Below are 15,852 nucleotides of genomic sequence, written 5' to 3'. Positions count from 1 at the left end.
AGGGAGCCCAACACAAAATTAACATGTGTTTCTTGAAAGCAAATGATATTGACATTCTGTCAGGAGGCAGTGTTTTCAAGAACAGAATGCTCTGCAGCTGATGGGACCTCAAAATTCAACTATAGCACCTGGAGCAAAGGGTCAAGATTGTAGTTTGCCTTTATCCAGATGCATAGTAACTGAGATGTAACTGGTTGTAGCTTTAGTTAGCCTTGAAGGGTAATCACAGGGTACATGACGAGAACACAGCTGAATTGTAACCCACAGTGTACAATGTACCACTTAGTGCCACGTACAATGCCCTTAATCTGCAGCTGAACTCTCACTGTCTGTAATATAGGAGGTGCATTCATAGAATAAGATTAGTACAGGAGTCGGCAACCTCTGGCACGCGGCTTGCCAGGGTAAGCATCCTGGCGGGCCGGGCCAGTTTGTTTACCTGCAGCGTCAGCAGGTTCGGCCAATCGCGGCACCTACTGACCATGGTTCACTGTCCCAGGCCAATGGGGGCATCAGGAAGCAGTGCAGGCAAGGGATGTGCTGACCGCGGCTTCCTGCCATCCCCATTGGCTTGGGACGGCGAACCACGGCCAGTGGGAGCTGCGATCGGCTGAACCTGCTGACGCAGCAGGTAAACAAACTGGTCCAGCCTGCCAGGCTGCTTAACCTAGCGAGCCATGTGCCAGAGGTTGCTGACTCCTGTACTACTCTTATTCTATGCATGCACCTCCTATACTACAGACAGTGAGAGTTCAGCTGCAGATTAAGGGCATTGTATTATTAAATATCTTAATCATCCAAAATACTCTGGTCCATATTATCCCCGGTTGCTGTAGAGGAATGCCATATGCACACCCATATGTCTGCATAGGCAGCTACATCAAAGAGGGAACGCAGGAAGTGGTACTGACATCTTCCCTCTGAGCGCCATTAGAAGACAACTTTAAATCAATCTTGGCTTTACAGAAGCTGTGCCAGCAGAAGCTGCACAGGAAAGGTGCTGAGTCAGGGCATCTCTCAGCTGGCACAGCAGCTTGAAGATGGTTCCTTTAGCTGCCCAGCCCTCAAAGTAGATGAGGCTGGCTCAATATACAGGCCCACCAGCAGAGCTGTGGTTGCCATGCTTGTGTTGCTGTGCTCCGCTTCGGCAGACTTCCCGCAGCCACTGGTCCAAAGCATGGGTTCCTGTGGCACAAATTACTCCAATTTTCTGCAGTCAATTAAAATATTTAAATTATTTTTCTTGAGGTGCAATATAATGAAGGATCAGGCACACTGGACTTAGTGTGCACTAGAGAACATACTTTGAATATATTTGTATTTATCTAGTTTTCATTGTTGATATTTCCTTTGAAATTCTTAATGTTTCTATTTCATTAATAGAAAAATATGGGGAACCTGTTTACCATAACATCTAGCCCCACAAGTGCTAAAAAAGGACAGGGCAGACCAGCAGCCTATTATTGCAGTGGTACTCTGTTCAAACACTACTAAGGCTTTGTGTGCTTACCCACCCCAAGTGCCAGTTCCACAGCTCCCATTGGCTGGGAGTCATGGCCAATGGGAGCTGTGGGGATGGCGCCTGCAGATGGGCAGCATGCAGAGCCGCCTGGTCACGCCTCCACATAGGAGTCAGAGAGGAGACATGCTGCTGCTTCCAGGAGCTGCCTGAGGTAAGCACTGCCTGGAGCCTGCACCCCTGATCCCCTCCCGCATCCCAACCCCCTGTCCCAGCCCTGATACCCTCCTGCCCTCCGAACCCCTCAGTCCCAGCCCGGAGCACTCTCCTACACCCCAAACTCCTCATACCCAGCCCCACTCCAGAGCCCGCACCCTCAGCTACAGCCCTCACTCCTCCTGCACCCCCACCCCCTTCCTCGGCCCTGATCTTCCTCCCGCCCTCTGAACCCCTCATTTCTGGCCCCACCCCAGAAACTGCACCCCCAGCCCAGAGCCTATACTCCCTCACACACCAACCAACCCGCTGCCTTAGCTCTGAGCCCCCTCAGCTCCACCCCCCAGCTGAGATCCCCCTCCTGCAATGCAAACCCCTCATCCCCAGCCCCACCCCAGAGCCCACACCCCCATCTGGAGCCCTCACCCCCTCCTGCATCCCAACCCACTGCTTCAGCCCAGACCCCCCTCCCACACCCTGAACTCCTCATTTCTGGACCCACCCCGGAGTCCTCACCCTCTCCCACACCCCAATCCCCAGAGCCAGTGAAAAAGAGCAAGTGAGTGAGGGTAGAGAAAGTGAGCAACAGAGGGAGTTGGGGACGGAGTTGGCAGGGGCGGGGCCTCAGAGAAGGGCAGAGCCTTGGATGAAGGGGCGGGGCAAGGGTGTTCAGTTTTGTGCAAGTAGAAAGTTAGCAACCCTAGTTGCATTTTTAGTGAAATGTCTATTGAATTTTATGTATCATCATATAACAACGTGACATATTTTAAAAAAGTCTTGTTAAAAAAGGATTGACCATTTAGAAGGCCAAGTTAAAGAAGAGTCCTGCATATGAGAGTTCTGAACTGTATAAAAGAAACTAAAATAGTCCTAGCTGTACCTTGTTTAACTATTTAAATGTCTCCATTGAGATTTTCAAAGTGAACTAGAGGGTTTACCCCCAAAACTCCAACTGAAATTAATAGAAGTGGTTAAATCTCCTTATTGGTTTTGTAACGCTCAGTTCTCATTTTTATGTGGCTGAACTGTTCTTTTTCTGAACAGGACGTCTATATTTTACATATGAAATGTTTTTGACAGAAATACAGTGCAGACAACGTGAAACAGTTAAGAAGGAAATAAATAGTGAGCTGCAACTATGCACATTCAGAAGTAATTTGCAATAAATCTAGTGCCTTATTAAGCAGTAAAGATAGTGTTGATCCATATTAATTTTTTTCAATACTGGTTTAAAACAAAGAACAAAGGGAACATGGACTAAAATGAAATCAAAGTAGATTAAAAATTACTTGTAGTGAAAATAATAAAACAGGCACACGGGCCTAGTACGGTGCATTGTTGCAAAGCATAAAGAACAGAATCAGCAGTAAGCTGTGTGATGCTGCCCTCATGGACACAAGGTGATAAAAAAGGAATAAGCCATTTTTATAATACTTTAGGGCCCAATCCAGCATAAAATATATTGCGTTTTCTGGCTGTGCATATTGTGAGAGCTGATTTTTAGTGATTTCTGTGGCTTTATGTGCACTTCTGCAGTACAAAAAGCTGAACATATTTTTTGTTGGATTAGACCATTAGGTAGCTATTTTTACTCTGAAAGGGTAGTAAAACTGACAAGTATACAGATTACTTGTGAAATCATTAATCATTAAGACAAAGACCAAGTTAAAAAAATTGTTTCAACTTTTCCAAAATCAAGAAACAAAGCTCTTAAAAATCTTATTGTTGTAAGTTCCATATACCAGCTTCAACCAAACTATATCTGAGTGGGTATTAGAATCTTCAGATTAAAATACAAATTGGGTAGGCAAAATTAATGGTTAACAAATTACTCTGTTTGTGTGTGTGTTTAAAATGCAGTTATATAAGAATTCCATTTCAATTTAATATGAATGAATGTCCATGGTTATCAGTAAAAAAATATATATTTTTAAATTAGTAGTATCATAATAGCAACAATGTTGTTTGTGTTTTTGTTTAAGAAGAATGGATTTTGTAAGTTTTGACTAATTCAGGTAAAAAGAATTAAATACTAATAAAATTATTTTGACCTAAACTAATCAAAACTTACAAAACCCACATGCCTATCAAATAATCATACAAACAAAAAACTACAGTGGCTATGACAATACTAATAAAATATAACAGTGTATTAATTATTCCCCCTTTAGCTTTCTGTAGGGGTTCCACGGGGCTCTTGATCCCCTTCTCTTCTCCCTCTATGATTTTGTCTCTGAGTAATCTCATTCACAAACATTCATGAACTCATTCAGCTACCTTCTCCATATTGGAGCCTCACGGATCTACCTTTCTTCTCCTTTTGCACAAACTAAAATCTTGTTCTGTCTCTCAGATATCTTCTTCTGCATGTCAAACCATCAGCTTAAACTTAATATGGCCAAAACAGAATTTGTAATCTTTCTACCCAATTCCTCTGACTCCCTCCTTTCTCACTCACTGTAGACACCACCACCTTCATCCCTGTTCATCATGCTGCTGCAAAGATCATTTTCCTAGCTCATTACCTTAACCATGTCACCTCTCTCTTTGCAACACTCTCCTTTCTTTATAGCATCAAATATAAGCTACTTGACTCTACCTTAACAGCCCTTCATGGCCTAACCCCACTCTATCATCTCTCATTTACTCTCAGGATATTGATTCCCACCACCAATCAGCCAATGGTGTCAGCCTCCACCACCCACTGGTGGAGAAGAGCATTTTGTGGTTTCTCCCATGCCATCCTTCATGCTTCGGAGGAGCTCCCCATATACATCCACAAAACTACCTTTTCCTCCTTCAGATCTCTTCTTAAAACTCTTCTGTCCTATGATGCCTATAAAACATTTGACTATAGTTAGGGATCAGGTGTGCTGAGACTACTTCCTACCACTGCCAATGTATCCTCATTGTTTCCTTGTACTCTGCTGTCTATTATCCACCTATTGTCTCCTGTGTTATACTTAGATAGCAAGCTCCTTCGGGGTATGGAGTATCTTTTTGTTCTGTTCGTACAGTGCCTGGCCCAGTGGGGTCCTGGTCCATAAATGGGGCTTCTAGGTACTACCACAACACAAAGAAATAATAATAAATAAATAGTATGTTTAACTCTGAATTTCTTGGCTTTGTAATGCTCCATCTAGGGATAATTACAACATCATTATAATGTATTTTACTCAAAACAACTTATATGTGCTCTTATCTGCAACTCTATGTTAATATAGTTATTATGCGATAAAGCTTAGTCCCTACTCTCCCCCAGCATCTTGAAATGTACGGTCCTTCCTCTGAAGTATATATGCTGGGGGAACAAGATGTCCATGATTTCCATCTTCTCTGAGCTCCATCCAGCAGGAAAACCAGGGCAAGACATGATTGCTCACAGGTGGCTAATCTTGACAGATCCTGCTTTGCTTCCCTATCGGGCTCTGCAGTGTTCTACAACCCTTGTCCACTGTCTGGTATGCCACTCCCATGTATATCCAGACTGACCAACATTGTCAAATTAATTCTGGGAGGTTTGTGGTGGGATGGGGCATATAACACTAACCTCCCTGATGCTTCTCTGCTGGATGTACACAGCAACCATGGTCCTGGCTGGGAGCAGCAAGGAGATGTCCAACGCCACTTTGAAGCCTATCAACATCCCCCTCACTCATCCAGCCGCAGCAGACGAGGAGGGAGACAGACCGAATGGCCAGTGCATAGGCACATCTGGTGCTAGAGGCAGGACTAGCTGCATGGGCCAGGTGTGTGTGCTAACAAATTCAACAAACAGGGCACATAGCACATCCACTCCTCCATCCCAGCTGAAGAATAGACACCAAAGAAAGGGATTGGAGTGGCTGGGGCTGAGCAGGAGAGGAAGCATTGCTGTGGTGGGAGATAACATTATTAAATCAAGAGTCTGGAGTTTTTGCTTGTAAATGGGAGTCTCCCTGCCATACCAGAATAATTGGTCAGTCTCTTGAAACTCCCCATTAGTTCCTCTCCTCACATGCTGATGTTTGATGTCACATGCTGAGAGGTGGGGCCTTTGGAATACTTGCATGTGTTAGAACCACTGTGTTGGATCACACTGAAATCCCATGGGGCGGGGGGACGTCTGTCGGAATCAGCGGGCATGTGCTCCCATTGTGGGCAGGAACATTGATGCTCAGCCTAAACATCACAGAGCAGAAACCTGAAGGCTGGCGGTGGGAGCTGGAGCCATACCTCACAGTGATTCTAACTCAGGTTTGCTGCTACTCCCTTCCTTCCCTGTCTCCTGTGGTTGCACTCCCACCAGAGCCCAGGCCCCAGAGAGCTTTATTTCCCATTTGTTGGATTATGCCAGGTGGGGTCTCACAGGTGCAGGGGAGGGGGATGGTCCCTGACTCTGGCACTTCCAGTGGCCCTTCTCTGAAAAATAGTAGAGCCTATACTGAGGAATATAACTAGGGTGACCAGATATCCCAATTTTATAGGGACAGTCTCAATATTCAGGGCTTTGTCTCATATTGGCCCCTGTTACCCCCCACCCTTAGTACCTATTTTTCACATTTATGATCTGGTCACCCTAAATATAACATGAGCCTGGTCTGGCCTGGACCTTGGGATGGCCCTTTCTCACCTGTGGTGATGAAGGGACTAGAGTTGGATGCTTAGGAAAAGGTTTCAAGTTCCAGTCACACACAGCCAGGAGTGGCTCTAGACATTTTGCCGCCCCAAGCACAGAGGGTCCGCTGGTCCCGTGGCTTTGGCAGACCTCCCGCAGGCCGCCGAAGCCACAGGACCAGCGGACCCTCCGCAGGCAAATCTGCAGGAGTTTCACCAAAGCCGCAGGACCAGTGGACCCTCCGCAGGCAAGCTGCCGGAGGCGCCCTGCCTGCCACCCTAGCGGCGACCGGCAGAGCGCCCCCTACAGCTTGCCGCCCCAGGCACGCGCTTGGAGCGCTGGTGCCTGGAGCTGCCCCTGCACGCAGCTTTCACTTTCTCCCTACCATTCAAGCTCCACCAGAGTCAGTGCACATACCCAAAAGTCCTGGGTCCTCTCTCCTATTTTCACTCCTTGCTCCAGGAAGGGCAGCTGTAGGAGTGATCAATTAACCCTCTCCACAGGATTGGAGGAGCTCAGGGTCAATGCAGACATCCTTTTTCACCGCTTCCCCTTAATATAGTTTTTGTCTAGGAATACACACACACTATATGTAGGTTTGGAAGGATAAGATTTGTATTGGTAAATGTCAGCAAACGTCGATTTCATTGTATGCATACAAACTGACAAAAATATTTCCATCAAAAATAATTGAAATTTACAGATAGGCAAAGTAAGAAAAATGCTCCTTGGTAACTTAGATTTTGGTTTAAGAATATTTACTTTGTATATTTTGACATATGATGGTGACAATTAGTGTTTTAACAGTTACAAAGCTTTAATTTTTTGAATCTCAGTATCTACTACCATTAAATAATTATTGTCTGATCCCCCCCATAATTTCCCACAACTGAAAATGTAAAGAAAAAATGCTGAAAATAAATAACATTATCCATTAAAATTATAAAAAAATAAAAATTAAATTCTGCCAAGCCTAACTATATATTCAATATAAGTTTCACACACACACACACACACACACAGTCTAAACAATAAGAATTATATGAAAAAGAAGTTTTCTTTTGGACTGTGAAGTTTGAGGTTGAAAGCAGATTTATTTGCAAGCTATTTACAGGGGCAATATTCAATCAAAACAACTACTATCAACCATAAAATACAGCATCGGCTATCTACCAGGGGTAATAACTCTTGGATATTATTGCTGGGAATTCCTTCAATGCCCAAACCATTTTTAGTTTGCAAGGCTGCTTAATTTGTTTGACATGGTTGGGAAGAATCTGCTGCTCAACCAAAAATATGTAGTTTTACCCCCCATTATCTCTGCACATAAAGAGTAGTGGAGCTTCAGGCTAGAATTAACACAAGATAGGCTATTATGATAGTAAGAGCATTTAGCAGCAGTCCCTGTTGATTTTTCAGTTTGTAATAATAAATATGCCCCACATAATCTCGCTCTCTTTTTTTAAACTCGATGCCTTAAGGAGTTCTTGAAGCTTGTGATAAAATACTAACAGCATTCGCCTATTTAGATGATACCCTTGATTTCCATTTCTCCTTGGGCAAAGTCATTTAAAGATATAGTGTTTGCAAGTAAATGCCTTTAAAAATATAACTTTTGATTTTATAAGTGCCCTAAAGAAATATGATTTCCTACTGTACCTGGTTGCTGAAGCTAAACTAAATCTCCTTTTTCAGAGCAATGGAGTACTTTAAAAGGGATTTTTCTTCTTTTTACGCTTTTAGAATGGAAGAAACTTGTAATCAAATTGAAGGTTACAGAAAGTGCACTTTACAACCTGAAAGTTTCTCTTTCTTATTAATATTAAAAGAGGCAAGTATTAAAATGAACTACTTACACAGTGGACTGGGCAGTTAAACTGTTAATAAGGACTGCACTGTGCACATACCATAAACAATGAGAAAATATTATTTTTTCACTAAGGACAGCTGTTGGCAGACTTTTGAAGCCAAGGTCCCATTCCTGCAGAGACTTATACATGAGTAACTCTATGCAATTGAATAGTCCAATGAGTTCATCAGAACTACTCACATGCCTAAAGATTTGCAGAAGTGAGGCCCAAATGAACAGGGGAGTCATACGTTAAAAAAAGACTAGAGATTGTTGTTCACAGACCACATTAACTGAAATATCTGTATTAAACCATCAAGGTATTTTTCATATTTGTCGTAAAGACCACTTTTTTACTCACTTGGAAGCTTTTCAAGTGAATTTAGTGGATCTCACACCAGTTTCTAATGGATACATATCCACATTAGAGAAAACACCATCACAACTAGCTGTGTATAAAGAGAAGACTTCAGTCTCCACAAATGTCAAATCAGTAACTATCACAAGTACTGCATTCGCTGAAAACAATTTTAAAAAAATATGCTTTTTTACCCAATATTTCCCCCCCTCCATTCTGCACATCTTGCTTTGTTATTATAAGGCTGCTAATGAATGCTGGACTCATGTCAGTGATTCCTTTTTAGAAAGAAAAAATGGGCAATTAAGGATTTATCACAAATACCTACAGTACACACGCACACACATATTATAAATTCCATTGAATTGCTAATAGAGATCAATAAAACAATCAAATTTCAAACTCAACAACCTTACCATGTCTCTTTAAATTACTAAAACAATAATTTAAAAAGCTATTTTTCAGATAAACCAAAATTAGTTTGAAATTCTATGTAATTTCCAAATAGATAAATTCCAGATTATTGGGCCCAAATCCCATCTCATACTGGTTTTACATTGCTGTTTCTCACAGTGAGAGTGAGAAAAGAATCAGTTCCTGTGATCCTAAGTATTTCTCTTTACAACTGAAGTTTACTTTTTAAGAATGGTTTAACGTCTGAGTATTTGGTGACCCTAACGTTTGACTAAATATTTTCTTTCTTTGGTAGCTTTCGGTTCTTATGAGCTTTCACCAGTTCTTAGATACTGTAAATTTCTTTTCTGGGAAGTTGTCCAATCTGTAAAATGAGAAGGTGATGAACTGCTCACAACACTATTTGAGTTCTTAGAAGACAGGTGGGAGCCACTTCGCTTAATTTTAAGCAAAGTAGGGGAAGCTTTGAAACAATACCAAACAAGCAGTAAATATTATGTTAGTGACAAGACTTTGGTATTTTTCTGTTAAATAAATTCAGTAATCTATCTTTTATCATCCTTTTCTCCCTCTCACAAATCTTCAACTCTCCCTGAGCCTTCCCTGATTTCTCTTCCGACATGGTGCTAACCCCGCCGTCTTCATCCTGTCACTCAAACATACCTACATTCTCCTCTCCAACTTCTTCCAATCCCCTAAACTTTAGCTCCTCTAAATGTATTCCCATCTCCTCCCCACTCTGGAACACCCATTCCAGCTTAAAGTAAATAAGTAAATTAAACAGTGGTTAAACCTCATCCAGATATTCACATGGGCCCCAGTTCAGCAAAGCACTTAAGCATGTGCTTAACTTTTTAGCCTAAGTACATTATTGAGTAAAAGCAGTCAAAAATAAGCACATGCTTAAGTGCTTTGCTGAACTGGAGTCTGACCACATATCACTGTCACTTCTGTCTCCCTTTCCTTTCTCTCTCCAGCTCCCATCCTGCCACTGTTTGTTATCACCAATTATGAAGCCCTAACTAGAATTAGACCACGATCCAGCAAACATGCAAGTGCTTAACTGTATTATCGCTTGCAGTTAGACTACTCATGGTAGCAAGTTAAGCACATACATAAGTATGTGCATGCTCAGTGACTCGGCCTGTAAGCTATTCGGGACAGGGACCACGTCTTCTTATTTCTTAACTTGACTCTTCAGGCACTGTATAAATAATACATAATATATTTATTTCACTCTCTAATCTTTTCTTTCATTCTACCTCCCCTGATTTTCTATTTCCTCTTTCTCCACCTCTCTTATGTATGTGGGCAAGAAGCTTAAAATAGCCAGTGCAGAACCTATAGTATGAACAGAAAAAAACCTTGTGTTTGCCTCATGGTGACCCATGTGGTCTCCCCTCTTCAGTCTGCCTCAGCTTGTCAGCTAAGGTTCACATCTCTCAGCTCAATCTATGTACCAATGCATATAGGGCTTCATCACGACAAGGGGCTCAGCACTCTGGCCTTGATCCATCCAAGCACTTGAGCACATACTTAGCTACACACATGTGAGTGGTTTTACTGAAATCAATAGGAGAACTCATGTGTTCAAAATTAAGCATGAGCTTCAGTGCTTTGGTGGATCGGAGCAAAGTACTCAGCACTTGGCAGAATAAAGTCCTTTTAAGGTACAAGTCACTGTGATATGTAGATGCCTCTCTGGGAGGTACAGCTGGCTCAATGGCCAGCAAAATCTCTGCCTTTCATAGCCACCACCCTCTTTTTATTATAGGCTGATTCACAAGTGTTCAATCTCAATTTAGCACGTGGACATTGCATCGTCTTCCCAAACCTGTTTGGGTGACTCATTTTTACGTTGCACCCAACAAATAAGGAAAATAAACAATCTCTGCTTTCTCTTTTACTGAAACTCAGATATAGAGCCATCAGGTGGGTTATTGCTCTCCGAGTGACTTTAACGGTGACCTTCAATGGGCAAGGAGAGGGTGAAAGTATCCTTTTTTGTCTTTATGATTTATAAAGAAATCTTTAAAGTGTTTTGGGTTTGGGTTTTTTCCCCTCCTCTTGCTTTTTTTACATTACAAATTCATACCTTGTTTATGGTATAACAAGAAAATAAAAGGTGAGCTATTGAGTGCGGAAGTAAATTTTAGTCAGATGGTTTAAAACTCTCGTTTTTATTAACAAGTATTTAACTCAAATACCTCACAAAGATGGGAGAAATGTTCTCTTTGTGTGAGAGTCAACATAATTACACCTTCATGTGACGGCTGAGAAAGCTTATGATCCAGTTCTGGGGTCTTCAAATAAGTCCTCCAGCATGGATACAATATTCCTAAAGAAAAACAAAAACACAAAAAACAAGAATTTAGCATATAACTGTGTGCACGGAAGGAGCTCTCTTACTATAAAGCACTGAATAAGCAGTTATCCCTTAAAGTTAACCACATACTTAAGTGCTTTGTTGAACTGGGGCCTATATTTACAAAATGGAGCTGGTGTTTTAAACCCATTACACTGCTCTACAGCCAAAATGCTTCTGAAATAAATGTAGTCAAACTTTACTAATTCTGGGTCACTGAGAACAAAAATGATGCTTAAAATTGTTGATTGGCTCTAGTCTAGCTGTTGGGCTCCAGACTACAGCAGTGGAATCTCCTGGCAGGTGATGTTAGGGTTTCCATGTTCCGTGACCGTTAAAAGGATCTTGTCCCATTCTTCTTCATGGAAGGTGATCTTGTAGCCTGCAACAACATCGATGGTGTGATGGCAGCCCCCAACATGAGTGGAGACTGTTCATTGATTCATCGAAGACGAGTCTTAAAGCTGTTTTGCTGCATAATGGAAATGTTTTGCCATCAATTCCAGTTGGTCATGCAGTCCATATGAAGAAACCTATGACAACATGAAACAACTTTTGAGGTGCATAAACTATGACCAACATCAGTGGCAGCTTTGTGGCGATCTGAAGGTTGTTGCTCTCTTGCTTGGTCTGCAGACTGGATACACAAAGTACTGCTGTTTTCTCTGCGAATGGGATAGTCGTGCAAGAGATTCCCACTACATCAAGAAAGATTGGCCACTCCGACAGTCATTGGAGCCTGGGAGGAAAAGTGTTCAGCATCCACCACTTGTTGAATCAAGGAAGATTTTGTTACCACCCTTACACATCAAGCTGGGTCTGATGAAGAACTTTGTCAAGGCCATTGACAAAACACAAGCAGCTTTCAAGTACCTCCGTGGAAAATTTCCAAGGTTAAGTGAAGCTAAGATAAAGGAAGGTGTCTTTGTTGGTCCTCAGATTGATGAACTTCTTCAAGATGATGCATTTGACCATGCACTGCGTGGCAAGGAAAAGACAGCATGGAAAGCCTTCCAGTTAGTGGCAATAAATTTTCTCGGAAACAACAAGGCAGACAACTACAGGTTGTTGGTGGAAAACCTCCTCAAGGCATACAAAAGCCTTGGTTGCAACATGTCACTAAAGATACATTTTTTGCACTCTCATCTAGATTTTTTTCCACCGAACTGCGGAGCAGTGAGCGACGAGCACGGCGAGCGATTTCACCAGGACATTGCAACAATGGAGAAACGCTATCAGGGCAAATGGAGCCCATCAATGCTTGCAGACTATTGCTGGACAGTGACAAGAGATGCTCCATTTAATGAATACAAGAGACAAGCCAAGAAGCACCGAGTAGACACTGAATAGGACTAAACTATGTACATAATAGTTTTTTGCCTTTTGTTTCATAATAAATTTTATTTATATAACCCTTTTGCTGATTTTTAAAGTGTTACATAAACAGGACAGGTGAAATATTATCATGTAAAGCAACCATAAACACATGAAAAGACCTAGGTTTACAATTTATGATTAAAACTCTACTATCTACACAATATACATAGACATAAAATGTAAAAACTTAAATATCTTAGAAACAGTAGCCAATCAGTTGTTTTAATTGTCATATTTGAATTCAGCACATCAAAATACATAATAAACACCACATTTTATCTCTGAAGCAGATGACTTCTCAAAAATTGTAGACCAGTGTTATTTATGTTCCTTATGTCTAGATTCCATATGTGTGACCAAAGCATGTGACAACATACTATCACGTAGCCCTGTGGCCTGAATAAGTCAGTGGTTACCCATAGATACTTTAAACATTGCAGATACCTCAAGAATCTTAAAGCCTCTTTCTTCACCTTAGCACAGCAGGACAATAGGTCTATCGGGCCAAAGAAATATAGTTTGCCTGCCTTTTTCCTGTAGTTAATTTGTTTAGTTTAAAAATACCCAGTGATAGAAATACACAGCTGCAGAGAACCCAACTGTGTAGACAGATGAATGTCAATAGAAAAAAAGAGAGAGAAAGTAGCTAGCTGGCTGTTGATGTATTAGAGAAATTTAAAAACTGAATCCAAACAGGAAATGTGGATTTGAATCCAAATTATGAGCCCCCCCAATCCTCGAGTGTTCAAAACCTAGGTATTGGTTTTACTCATTATAGTGATGTGAAAATTTGAAATCAAATTCTGTTTTTTCTTTCAGGCCCAACATACTGGTTAGTTATTTTTGTTGTCTCATAACCAGCATGCAAATACTGATAAACATTTAGTGGAAAAACTCCTGTATCTTTGCTTCCACTCTAAGTATTGGAAGGATATTAGCAGGAGTTGAGCAAGAAATTTGAAATGTGGACGTACACTGGATGATCCATTTTACCCTTCTCCTAGTATATCCCTAATTTTCCAAGGAGGTTATGACATTACATACAATCGAAACCCTAGCTTAGTGAAAGCTGTTAAAGATACCTTGTAGTGTATTAATAAAAGGCCATGTGAAGAACAATGAAAACTTGTCAGTTGTAAAAAAAAAAATTATTTCCAGGAAATTAAACATATTTCATAAAGTAAATAGCATGTCTGCCTTCATCCATGTGCATTGTTAGGATATGATTAAAATGTGAAGTTGCAATAGAAAAATTATTTCCATGTAAGGTTATACAGGTCTGGTTGATTATGCTATTAGAAACAGAAAATTAGAAAATGAATTATAAATCTCTTTCAGCGCAAGTTTGGATCTAGTGATGGAATTCACTGCTGTATATGATAATATGTTTCTTGTTTAGAAGCCTATGAAGAAAACACTATTTTTTTTAAAAAAAATGAGGAATGAAGGAATGATATTATTCAGATCGGTAGCTCTGCAGCCTGTACAGTAGCTCCAAGATCTTTTACTTTTATGTTGCATAAGATGGTTGTCCTACATCATGAACTAGATTATTAAGAATTATGGATGTGAATTGATACTGAAAAACAAGAAAATTGTTACTAAGTACTCTATACTCATTTATTTTATATCTTGCAGTATGTATTGTCCTCAAATAGGCATTCATCTCAGAAAATTAGTAAATATCTTAGGTGTAGCAATGTCTGGGAGCAAGGTAACTTAAAATTACCTTGTGTTTGTAAAGATTTCACAGACTTTTAAGTTTGTTTCTTTCATTTATTTAATATTCATATGATGTTACATCTTATTACCTGAGAGTATGATCTGTATGCCAACATTGTAGGTTAAGGATTTTATAAATCATACACATGAAAGCTTTATATATGACAATATCTCAAATTTGCAACTCCCTTTTGAATTGTACACAGCTAAACCATTGAAAAGGTGTACAAACAGAAATCTATAACATGTAAAATGTGAAAATCCACAAAGTATAATATTTGTGTTTTCATTATACAAATAGGTCCCAGGAGCTGATCCTTGACAAGTATGACAACCAGGACTATTTCTGATACATATACATATATAATGATACATAGAGTGAAATGATGGAATGTGTTAAAAATGTAACTCTAAGGTTTAAATCAAGACGTCAGTAAGAACTGTGATAGTGCCTCAAACTTCATTTTGCAGCACTATGTCATTACAGCCGAGAAGCACTCTCCCCCTTACACTACTGTGAGAGATTTAGACATGGGACCTTTTCCCCAGCCCTGAAATGATGTAGAGACTCATGAAGATCCAGAAAGCTGTTTTTGTGGGTGACGGGATGACTCTATCCAAAATTTGAGATGATGATGCTAGAAAATATTGGGATGGTTTGCTGTATTAAGGAGAGAGTAGTGCTTGATAATTTTAGTGATGGTTCTAAAATTACCCGGGGACAAGTCCCAGCTTCTTCAATTCTCTATCCTCCCTTTACTGCAACAGAGTGCTCCAACTGCTTCACCCACCTTTTGCCAGTGGGGCTCCTACATCTTCCATCTTCTTCCTAATTAACAAAGTAAATCAGATCACTGGCTCTCACAGGCATAAGTGTCAGCCACCAAGAGTTTTTTACATGAGACTCCACCCAACCCCCCACACTTGTGACTGAAATAGTTGCAGCTCCTTAACCTCCCTTGGTAGAGGTCATCCTCTGGTTACAGACTCAGCTCTAATGTCCGAGTACAACAGAGACACCTCCCTTGTTTGAGCAGGGGACCAGTGTTATAGGACTGACAGGCTGTATTTTTCTCTTGAGTTTGGCTGACCAGACAGAACCTGTTTTGTGTCACTGACTCCTCCTGCCCCCTTGTGCCCATCCTGCCAGGCGCTGGTACACCCCTCTCCCTAACATTTACATTGTGCTGCTCATCACCGAGGGCTGATCAGCTGGGATCAGTGCTTCTCCCCCTCCAGTGACTCCAGCAGCACGTGCCCTTTCCCAACATGCCCGGCTGCCCTTTTGCCCCCTATAACTCTCTGCTCTGCCCCAGCGGGCCCGAAGGGTCTCCTGTTAGTAAGAAGTGTTTGTGTGTGTGTGGGGGGGGGTATAAACCTAGGGGGAGGACTGGGGGGTCATTTGGGCGAGCGCCAGAGGGAAGGGGCGTTAGGACGGAGATGCGGGAGGGGGCACAGCCATGGGGAAAGGGAAGGCAGCTGGGGGACGAGGGGA

Source organism: Chelonoidis abingdonii, chromosome 1 (assembly GCF_003597395.2).
Source record: "Chelonoidis abingdonii isolate Lonesome George chromosome 1, CheloAbing_2.0, whole genome shotgun sequence".
Lineage (NCBI taxonomy): Eukaryota > Metazoa > Chordata > Testudines > Testudinidae > Chelonoidis > Chelonoidis abingdonii.
Note: the sequence above shows the minus strand (reverse complement) of the source record.